Genomic DNA, 12525 nt, shown 5'->3' on the forward strand with positions numbered 1-12525 from the left:
TGCATGGAAATGCACATAAGCAGACACACACCTCAATAAACATATCTTGTGTAGACACACTTAAGCACACAACAAATGTGGCCATATGGATTTCCACCTCAGGGATATTGACAGCCAGTCAATGATCAATATGTGTGTAGGCAAACCTTCATTTTCTACCCAACATTCACTTAACATTGAATTCTAGAAAACACTAGAATGCAGTCTTGGACTGCACATGCTGACAAGAAGTGTTGCATGCAATATATATATTTCTAGATTTTCATTTGAAGTCTTCAACTGACAAGTATTCATTTGGAAGCAGAGTAACATCATAAACCACAAGTTTTATTTGTTTGTTTTATTTCTTATCGGTATAATCATTTTTAATTGTTGAATTCTCATCTACTGGGCACTATTGAAAATTAGATCTTGGTCTCAATGGGTTCCTCTGTGTGAATACTGGTAAAGAATACCAATAAAACACACTCCCTACACAGGGCAAAGAATCTGATCACAAAGTAACAAACATTAAACATTACAAAAGCATCATAAACTATTTTAATGATGTTGGTTCAGTTGTAAATTGATTCGTCACCCATTTTGACCAAAATAGACTAAACACAGTCTTTTCTCAACACATTTTCCCAGTTACAATGGACGTTACTGTGGAGCGCATATCCGTGTTCACAGCCGTCCCCTGGAAGTTCAACTGTGTGTGTGAGAGGTCGGGTTATAGCTCTAGTGGCACCAGGGTGTCTTCAGCTCAGCCCTTGTTTGTGGCCATCACTGCCTGTCACCGTGGGTCAATTTCCCCAACATCCTTGCGAGTGCCCTGAGGCGCAAGACAACATCGTCGTAATAATGGACCAATGGCCAAGCCCGTGGTCTGGATCCATTCTTTAACTGACCCCCCTCACACACACACAGACACACACAGACACACACACACACACAGACTTTGTTGTGACACACAGCGGATGACCTGTTCCAACCAGGACCCCCTCGCCACTCACACCGCCCAGAAGCCTAGACTGACAGTGACCCCGCCCCCCGCCCCCCCACCACCACCACCTAAAACCTTCCAACCCAAATGCTGAGGCATCACAGTTCCTGAGCACACAGTCCTGGCCTGTAGCCCCCTGCCTGACCCCGCGGTGTCCCCCCATTATTGGCCAGTCAGAAAGCTTTTAGGGGTCCGGTAACGCTGAAAGATTGATGGTGTAAAATGGGGAGGAGGGGGGAGCAGGTGGTTAAGAAGAAAATGTCTTGCTTAATGGGCAGCGAGGAATGTAATTCAATAATTATGAAAAGTGACTCAGGGAGGCTGGGACGAATGGCTTGTGGACTCAGGAGCGTAGGGAACGTTTCGTAGCGTTAGGGGTTTTGTGCGCATGCCAGGTCCCTTAATTTCCTTCCGCCTGACAGGTGAGTCGTGTCAACTTCCTTCTCCCTACTACGAGGGCCTTGTCATACAGCAGCCAATAAACAGAGAGCAAGCTGATAGTTATTTGATTGATGGAGGATTGATAATGCTTTTTAATATCCATGAGCTTTAAAATGTATTATGCGGGTAACACAGCCACTGTATTTAGTCCCACTGGACCAGAGTGGAGTCTGTGAAAGGTATAATGTGTTGGCGTATATAACATTTAGATTCTCGATTGAATATTTCTAACTTTATTGTAAGTCTTAAATTGACTCCCCACAAAGACATAACAAAATGGCAAAATCTATATTTGCACGTTTATTCTTTAAACATTTAGGTTTTAAGAAGAAATATTTTCTAGTAGGGTTAGGGTTAGCCCTGTTCTGTAAGAGTTATCTAGCTAGGAAGATGGAGTGAAAAATGTAAGATTGCTTTTTACACTAATTGGTTTATCAACCAATCACATCAGATCTTTTTATATCAGCTCTTTTTCAAGGTTGACATGATTGGTCAAATGCAAACACATTAAAACATATAGGTTTCTGACTGTTGCTAACTCCAAATGTCAATACATCTCTGCAGCACATGTAAAAAAAAAAAAAGCCAAGCATTCTCTTCTCCCAAACCACTCGTTTCATCTTCCAGCTTTTTATCTTACTCTCCCTTCCAATACCCAGGGTCTATTCTATTCAATGTCTGTGTCTTCCTATTCTCCCTCTGCAAGATGTATTGATAATTTCCAGCAAAAATACAATTTCAGTTTATTCTACAGAGCAAAAAATCCAATAGTGCAGTCTTCAATTCAATTGCTTTTTACCAAAGTGGAGAACAATAACCAGTGAAAGGACCCAGCTCCAGCCATTCAACATGAGATTATTGTTCAAAAGAGACCTGATAGAATTACAGGAAGCAATAGATGATAATTGCATCACAACATGATCTCTCCTGAGTGAACAGCACATATTCATCTGTGTTATGCATTGGAGTAAGGCTGAGATGTGGCAACTACAGTGTGACAGGGCAGGGACCCAGGCTTTTGTGAAGGATGCCAGGCATTTTGACATTGTAGCAATGGGACTCCTATATATGCATTGTTTAAAACTAAGTCTAACTTTTTTGGAGCAACTGGTGTTTAAGATCTGGTCCAGTTATTGTGCTTTGAGGTAATCCAATTGCTAGCTGTAATAAGGGCATATTAATAAAGAGCAAGTTCAACAAGAAACAGTCCGTACACTGACTCAATGTGGGATCAGTGAAGCCAGAGTACCCTAAAATGGGTTCTCTATTCTAAAATGTGACCATTTGACGTACAGCAAACATTAAATTTACACACATCTTAAATTCCGTAATACGTACTCATACACGAATGCCTGCTCTTTGCCGTGTATCATTTATGAATAGCAAACCGGGTTAACAAAAGCCTATAATGAGCAAAGATACATCATGCTTGCCTGAAACTTAGGATGTGTAGTTTCACAAGATTAAAAAATTCATGTTACATAACCCACATTTTGTACAAAGATTTAGCAACTAAACTTCCACAGTATACCTTTTAAATGTACAGTATCTCACAAAAGTGAGTACACCCCTCACATTTTTGTAAATATTTGATTATATCTGTAAATTTGCTGTCCCCTCAAAATAACTCAACACAAAGAATGATGCACAAGAAAGCCTGCAAACAGTTTGCTGAAGACAAGCAGACTAAGGACATGGATTACTGGAACCATGTTCTCTGGTCTGATGAGACCCAGATAATTCTATTTGATTCAGATGGGGTCAAGCGTGTGTGGCGGCAACCAGGTGAGGAGTAAAAAGACAAGTATGTCTTGCCTACAGTCATGCATGGTGGTGGGAGTGTCATTGTCTGGGGCTGCATGCTTCAATACAGATTTACAGGACGAGAACTAATAAAAGTTCAACAACTAATCAAAAAACAAGAGGTTCTCATTAGGAGTGTCTGCTGTATTTGACCCATAAAACACAATCAAAAATATACACAGATACCAATTAATGAAAACAAGTCTCAGGTTTGTATTATCTCCGTATGTAGGGGACACAAATTAAGGTGTTGCTGTTTCAGAACCTTTTCTCCAGCTTTAAAAGTCAACCTTCAACTAACTCCAGTGTGGTGATAATGTAATCAAGATGATCAACTTGTATATAAACTGAAATGCCAGCAACAGTGACCTAAGAACTGGCAACAAAATCAGGACTTTTCCCCCTTCTGGCTAAGACTAAACTTTCATTCTTATTTCTGTCTTCTCCATGTTCTCATTTCCAAACTCAAAGGTGTGGTGAAATCTGTATATGCTCCAACAAATGTTTGCAGTGATGTCCTACAAGAGTTCTGCAAGGCATGCTATCAGCAAGCTTAAAGGACCTATAATAAGATGCCCAAACATTAGTTCAATCCAATTAAAACCTACAGACTGATGAAATCTCTACTCTTTGAATAATCTTTGCCATTCAATTTGAAACTTAGTCTGATTGTAAAACCAGCGGTGGTCCTGACACTGAATATAATTTTTGAAGGGCTTTAACAATACAAGAGCGAATATTTTTCAGGTGGCCCTTAAGGAAATAAATTATGTTTAAAAAATGTATTAAAGAGGAATGTTTTTATCTGTAGTAGGCAGTCATGGTGAATTGTTTCTAACCCACAAGAGCATACAGCTCCGGAGAACATTAAGAGACCACTGCACCTTTTTTTTCCTTTCCAAAAAAGTCGAAAAGGAAGGTTTTGAGTGAGGAACGGAAGGGTTAAAATTGAGAGACCACTGCAAATTGAATGCTTCTGTTCCTCACTCAAAACTTTCCTTTTCAACTTTATTTGGAAAGGAAAGAAAAAGGTGCAGTGGTCTCTTAATTCTTTCCGGAGCTATATATTTGTCTGTGATGATGCCCTTCACTTACATGATTTGACAAACCAATATAATGGTGGAACCTCTCTGTGGTTCTGTGACGTTCCATGTTTCCACACTGGCTTAAGTTCAGGCCGGCTGTCAGGTCACACCAATCAACTCACTATGCAGAAAACCAGGCTTGACAAGATAAATGCAGCCAACAAGTTGCTGCAACTACAGGTGCGCAATTTTATTTCACATTCAAAACACCAAAGAATTAGTACAATTGGGCTGTCAGAATATTCTGAGACGAGATCTCCAACCACGTTCACGGTGGAGCTATTCAAGGAGTTTTTTCCCAAACCTGACAGAGCCCACCCCAGCCTGACACCTAAGCCTTTCCCAGGAAGCCGACGTTGCCCAATCAAAGTGAAGTTCCATCAACACAAAGAAAAGCAGCTCATCCTTTGGTTGTCATAGGAATATGGACACATTCATGTACAAAGCCACAATATTAAATTCTACCAGGACTTCAGTTCCTGCTTGGCCAAAAAACTGATTGTGTTCAATGACATCAAGTCCAGTTTCATCTGATTTATCCTGCCCTTCCTGGGACTGGTTGTGTTGATTCCTCACCTGTCTGTATTATGAGTGACGTTAGTCCTGATACTAGAAGGGACATTAGGCAAAGTCTTTGACTTATCAACTGGTCTGTTTTTGGGACATAGACATGCTAAAGTTTATTGACTTGCTGGCTAGCTATGTTTAAAGCAGCACTAGCTTTGGTGGTTGAAAATGGCATATTTTGCTGTTTCGCACCTTTGTGGACTTATTTGATCTTGTTTATTTTTTTACCTCAAGACAATCGCTGCTAAAAGTGCAGCCTTTAGATTTCTTTCTCTTTACTGATGAAAGCTTTGCTCTTGCTACTCCAAATATTGACGTTGGACTGGCGTTACTCACTAGCTATTTAGATTGGGTTTACACATTGATTCTGTCGACTGTTTCTTTCATATATATATTCATTTTTTATTCATAGACAGAACACCTCAACAGAAGAACAAGATGATGTAGACTAACTCTCATCTCATAAGCCTATCTGTGGTTAGTTGTGGTTTCTGAATGTACTGTATGTTCCTTATTATTTAGGCATATGCCACCATCAAATGTACTTATTAATAATTACTCTTCTGAATTCAGCACGCTTTAATTGTTGCACTAACTGAATAGTTTAATCCACAGTTTAATGTGCATTTGTGAAATTCTAGTTGTCCATTAGTGTACTGCTATTTTATTTTTTCAAAAAAAAAGTTGTTTGTAACAATCTACAGAGAAAGTGTCCCTTTTCATAAACTACTGGTTTATTAAGAATCTTTCTGATTACTCATTCCCATGGCCCCACCCAGTGGGCTACATTAATATTGTATCAATATTGCACTATTGAAGGGGAAGATAATTTTTTACAATGCTTATTATGTTGAAGGTATACTTTACCTTTCTTAACATCTCCAAAGACATCTCGTTGGCTTGTGTAGTAAGTTTTATCAAATTGTTCTATTAAATTGCTTTAGTGGGGGAGAGCAATGTAACCCTCTGATGCTGCACTCCCGCTAGCTCAACCCCTGCTCTGCTTGAGTGAGAGAGTTGAGTACGTGGAGAGACAGTCTGACAATTACTTCGAGCGATTTATGAACACAGACAAATCTTAGATATTAGTTGTCATTCCACTTTAAACAAAGAAAACTGAAATGCCAAGAATTGGTGGACTCAATCATGACAATAGAACGTCAATATTCAACTTCCCTGATCCCTGAAGTATAGGCAGAGAGGTTGAAACTTCAGACTAAATTTAATCTACTACTTTCAAATAAAACTGTGTTTCTGTTGCAACAAAAAGTATTACTTGTGTGTATGTCTTCATGTATGTGTTCTTTTGTTGTTTTGAGGAGAGATTATCTTGTTTGAATAGGAATAAGAGGATAAAAGGTTGTATCTGTAGTAATTGTGAACTATTTTTCTTTATATATAAAAACTAAATATGAAAGAAGTTGGCAAACAAAAAATGTAATGTCTTCCTTAACATCAGAGGGGTCGACAGAAGAGGCAGAGGAGCTGATGAACTATAGGAAATGGTGGGACATGCACGCCACAATCTATATTGACAGGGGTGAAGATACACAAGATACAGTCATAAATTGACTACAAAGACTACCTGCTGTACTAGCATCATGATGAAACTTGAATATCTCTTGTTGAAATGTGATTGGAACAACAATTTAACGCTGGAACAAAAATTTGGTTCCAAATCCACAGAAAAATGTCTTACTGACCACAGAATCAAGCTTTTGGAATGGTAATTTCAGTCATCTGAGATTAACCTTATTGGAATAAACTGAAGAGGATCTTCCAAGTGAGAACTAAAGACAAAAGAAGATCTAGAGATTCAGCATGGATGAATGGCCTTAGATCCCTTGATGTATGTTGTCCCAGTTTGCCAAACATTATAGGAGATAACTCAATATAATTGGCAAGGGGAGGGTGCACAAATACTAATTGCAGGGGTGCTAATGATAAAATGTAGAATAAAAAAATATATCTTGATAGAAATGTTTTTCCTTTAAACACTCTTCTGGCTAGGCCACTCCAGAACCTTGAGATGCTTCTTACGGAGCCACTCCTCAGTTGCCCTGGCTGTGTGTTTCGGGTCGTTGTCATGCTGGAAGATCCAGCCACGACCCATCTTCAATGCTCTTACTGATGGAAGGAGGTTGTTGGCCAAGATCTCGCGATACATGGCCCCATCCATCCTCCCCTCAATATGGTGCAGTCGTCCTGTCACTGCAGAAAAGCATCCCCAAAGAATGATGTTTCCACCTCCATGCTTCACGGTTGGGATGGTGTTATTGGGGTTGTACTCTTCCTCCTTCTTCCCCCAAACACAGCGAGTGGAGTTTAGACCAAAAAGCTTGATTTTTGTCTCATCACACCACACAACCTTCTCCCATTCCTACTATGGTTCATCCAGATGGTCATTGGCAAACTTCAGACAGGCCTGGACATGCACTGGCTTGAGCAGGGGGACCTTGCGTGCGCTGCAGGATTTTAATCCATGACGGCGTAGTGTGTTACTAATGGTTTTCTTTGAGACTGTGGTCCCAGCTCTCTTCAGGTCATTGACCAGGCCCTGCTGTGTAGTTCTGGGCTGATCCCTCCCCTTCCTCATGATCATTGATGCCCCACGAGGTGAGATCTTGCATGGAGCCCCAGACCGAGGGAGATTGATTGTCATCTTGAACTTCTTCCATTTTCTAATAATTGCGCCAAGAGTTGTTGCCTTCTCACCAAGCAGCTTGCCTATTGTAGCCCATCCCAGCCTTGTGCAGGTCTACAATTTTATCCCTGATGTCCTTACACAGCTCTCTGGTCTTGGCCATTGTGGAGAGGTTGGAGTCTGTTTGATTGAGTGTGTGGATAGGTGTCTTTTATACAGGTAACGAGTTCAAACAGGTGCAGTTAATACAGGTAATGAGTGGAGAACAGGAGGGCTTCTTAAAGAAAAACAAACAGGTGTGTGAGAGCCGGAGTTCTTACTGGTTGGTAGGTGATCAAATACTTATGTCATGCAATAAAATGCTAATAAATTTGATAACATTTGATTTTCTGGATTTTTGTTTTAGATTCCGTCTCTCACAGTTGAAGTGTACCTATGATAAAAATTACAGACCTCTACATGCTTTGTAAGTAGGAAAACCTGCAAAATCGGCAGTGTATCAAATACTTGTTCTCCCACTGTAAGGATTGGCTCTGTAAGAAGCATCTCAAAGTCCTGGAGTGGCCTAGCCAGTCTCCAGTCCTGAACCCAATAGAAAATCTTTGGAGGGAGCTGAAAGTCCATATTGCCCAGCGACAGCCCCGAAACCTGAAGGATCTGGAGAAGGACTGTATGGAGGAGTGGACCAAAATCCCTGCTGCAGTGTGTGCAAACCTGGTGAAGAACTACAGGAAATCTGTAATTGCAAAGAAAGGTTTCTGTACCAAATATTAAGTTCTACTTTTCTGATGTATCAAATACTTATGTCATGCAATAAAATGCAAATTAATTACAATGTGATTTTCTGTATTTTTGTTTTAGATTCTGTCTCTCACAGTTGAAGTTTACCTATGATAAAAATGTCAGACCTCTACATGCTTTGTAAGTGGGAAAACCTGCAAAATCGGCAGTGTATCAAATATATGTTCTCCCCCCTGTACATAGAAAAAAATAGATTTCCATATAATTATGAGTGAAGGATTAAGCTAATAAACAACTTTTTTTTTTTTGCCTTGTTTAATTATCTTCACCAAGGTGTTCAAAAATTGTGAAGGACACCCTGTACACATTTTATAGTTAATATTCAAGACAATATGTTTAAAGAATTAGCAACTAAAATTCTAATAGTGTACCTTTAAATAAATGACCAGTATATATTAAGACTTTTTGCAGGTTTACACATTGAAGTTATTGAATTTATTAGAAAACATTCTGGTTTTGCACATGAGTGTATGGAGGTGCACCCCTTTCGCAATTCAAACGTTACACAGATAATTCAGAAATAGGGACAGTTAGTGTTTTTGGGATATATTTTAATTTAATATTCTCTCTGTCTGTGAATGTGTCAATTCCTGTCCAATTATGTATTTTCTGGAAAATAATATTTACATTTAGAATATGCTCATACTTTTGAAGGTAGTGAGCCCTTATTATTCTCATACCAAGCTTACTATGAGTCTATTTTGTCTGTTACATGCTGTAAAAATAGCATTTAATTAGGTTATTTAAAATTGGAAGTGTTGCCAACTCCTACATTGAGGGTTTGCATAAAGTATTAAAATAATAAGAAAATAATCTGGGACCTTTTATTAATCAACAATTTTATAAAAGCAGACTTGTTTCCGTATACTGTATGAATGTTAAACCCTATTTTTATGTTTTAACTGACCTTTTTGCTATGTTTGATAATGCTTCTGTGTTTATATTGAGATAATGCATTCTACAGGATGATTTATTTAACCTGCAGACACATGATGTGCAGACACATGATCAATACACATTGATATCCATTTAATAGCATTATATCACTAAACATTACAATACGTTTTGTAATGTATTGTAAGACAATTATCTTAAAGCATTATGTTAACTTAACCCCCAGGCTGGCCTCACACGGCAATATGGCACCACTTCTTAGACCTACAACACTTACGAGCCAATTCCCCCAAATACTATAGCAAGCAATGCATTTACCATAAGAAAAAGGGGGGACGGGGGTACAAAAACAAACAAACTTGGGGTAATTTTATTCCCATGGGCCAGTAGTAGCTGGCAAGGAGGGAGGGCTGGGGGGAGAAAGGTTGGGACCAGGCGGTGAAAGATGGCCGCTTTTACAGGGAAAGACAATGTAAAAGAAAAATAACCAAACTGCCCAACTTTGATGGCCCCTGAATATATTGGGCACTCTGCCTTTGCTGCTGTGTGTATGTGCCTGCAGCGGTAGCACAGTGGCAGCGGGTGGGGGGCAGAAGGGTTAAGTAGGATAGAAGGCACCCATACTTCAGATTGGCAGCAAGCTGCCGCAAAGATAATCTAATCAGGGGATGCAATTCAATTAGCCGGGGTCTCTGGGGCGGCTGAGCCAGGCAGCCGGTGGCAGAGCAGAGCCTCTACACTACCGAGGGGGCCTCTTCTCTTCCACCGATGGCAGGCAGACCGTAGCTCCTCTCAGCCTCAGCAGCGCCTCATGAATGCAGATGAAATGTGAAGATCCCCTATATTGTGGATGGGAGATTATTCCCACCCAGTGGAAATGTATGGACTGGTTCTTGGATCTTGGAGCGACTTGTTGTTGTTTAGGCGATGCTTGTGTGCACTAGCATTTAAGTTAGTTGCTGTTCATGCAACGTTGCGTCGTGACACCAGCAGCCATAGTCGAATTAACACGGGGGAAGTGACCACAGAGCTTTACTCACGACGGCACAACGTGCTTGCAAAAATTGCTATGTATACCTATGGCTTCGGCTGCCCTTCACACTTGTGAAACATGCACACACACACACACACACACACCACATCTAACCCATCCTCCCCCTCCTTAAGAAAAGAGAGAAGGAGCTGATGAGAGCAAGAGATGGAGAGAACGAGAGAGCAGGAGGAATAATGGGTATTCTCTGCGGTGAACCTGAGCCTTGAGTGGATGGAGGGAGGGAAGTGGAGAGAGAGCGGGGGATAGAAGAAAAAAAAGAGTGAGGCTCTCAGACAAATTACAACTCATTAGAGGCTGGCTCGCACCGCGCCATTATGTCAGGAGGAATCCTTTTTCATTCGCACAAATTTGCCTGGAATTCTTCGGATTTAGCCCGTCTTCCATTATCAAACCTGGCAATTCGATTAGCTCTTGATTATTCTCCGCCTCGCGTGCCAATGTTTCCTCGTGTGGCCCGTGCTGGTAGCTGCAATCTTCGTTGGCCTTTTGTAACCCCCCGCCCACCCACCATTGGCTGCCAACACACACGAACAAAAACAGACACATACTCCATTGTTATTGTGAAACGATTAGGTAATCTGTTGACCAGTGCCCACATCTGTGCTGTATTACTAATTTGTTGGTACAGGCATACATGCTGTACTGTGAAGGTGCAATATTAGTATACTTGGTTTTGTTTGTATGAGAATAGGATATCATTATTTATCTTTGTTCAGTTTTTAATGTGTGTATTGTTAATGTGTATTGTTACTCTTTGGACATCTGTATATTAACATTTGAATACTAAATCACAGTACACATAACATTCAACTTAACATCACACTTTATTTGAAGATTTCTTTATTAGCATAATGTGTCAATTAGAACTCAGTAAATATGTCTTCTCATGATGTGCTGTTATACTCTTATTAAATATGATTGAAATATTATTGATTATTGGATTAAATCATTGATAACTAAATCCAAATGTATGTCAATCATCCTATCAATTGATTGGCCATATGAACAAGAGGGTGACAGATTCACCCTTCGGATACAACAGGTGCAATGGTTTCCCATTGCTAAATAATCACTCCAATTAAACAATTACAACCCAAGGCGGAATTGAGTTACAGGGATCCCGTGAACACAACTCTTCTTCACTAATCACAAATGAATAGAGACGCACTTGACTTTTACAGTTTCATCAACCTGTTGGAATGTTAACACAAATCTTGAATAGGAGGTTTAACATGGTTTGGTCTGCCATTTTGTGTTAGCTATGGTAGTGATGATGGAAGAAAAACATAACAGTTTGTATTACAATCATCTTTATTAGCCTACATATATTACAGATACAACAATACATTTAGCAAAGAAATTACCTAACAAACTGTTTAGAACTGACATCCTCTCCAATGTGTCAATAATATAAAAATATGTATACACATCTATCCATAAGTACTCTAACATTCATGGAAGGGTCTTCCAGATTAGTCATAGTAAGTATTCATCCCATGCCCACTGTCTCACTTGTAGTAATAATAATCAATAGTAATAATTTTTTGCATTTGTAAAGCTTTGTAAAGCGTCTTATTTTGAATTGAACAGTTAAGATGGACCTAGCATTTGCCCTCTAGGTCTTACGTTCACATCATTGGCCTAACGTGGAAGACCCTTGGTCAAATCCTGCCGGTTAAAAGAGCCAACATGAAATTTATATCAAAGGTGACATTTTGGGAATACATAGAAATGGTTTACAAGCCTGAAATTCTTTTCTACGGGAAACACAAGCAACCATCTTAAAAACAGGATTTTGGGTAAACCTACCTCCCTTAAATAATGATTGAATTGCAGGGGTTTGAGAGCGGCTAGGTAGGTAGAGAGGACATTGGAAAGAGATATAAATTAAAATGTATAAATAAAGTCTAGATAATATTGCCATCTTGCGACTTTTAAATGAGAATGTCCATTGTACTGACTCCATTCCTACCCATCTAAGACCTGCTGGGAATAAGTGACATAGGGGAGACTGGAGCCCCATCATTCTCACTCCCTCTCCCTTAGTAGCCACAGAAGTTCCCCTCCCCCATCTCCAACCAGGGGTACTGTGTAGCACCGCTGGGCCTGGGCTCACTGAAAAGCCTGCTTGGTAGGAGATGATTGCAGCCTAATTGGGTCATTGAGGGATACGGTGCACTGGGGTTACCAGGACCTGCATGAGGTCCGGCTGACCACTGTGGTGGACACATGGGACTAATGCATTTTTAGG

This window comes from Esox lucius, chromosome 4 (assembly GCF_011004845.1).
Source record: "Esox lucius isolate fEsoLuc1 chromosome 4, fEsoLuc1.pri, whole genome shotgun sequence".
Taxonomy (NCBI): domain Eukaryota; kingdom Metazoa; phylum Chordata; class Actinopteri; order Esociformes; family Esocidae; genus Esox; species Esox lucius.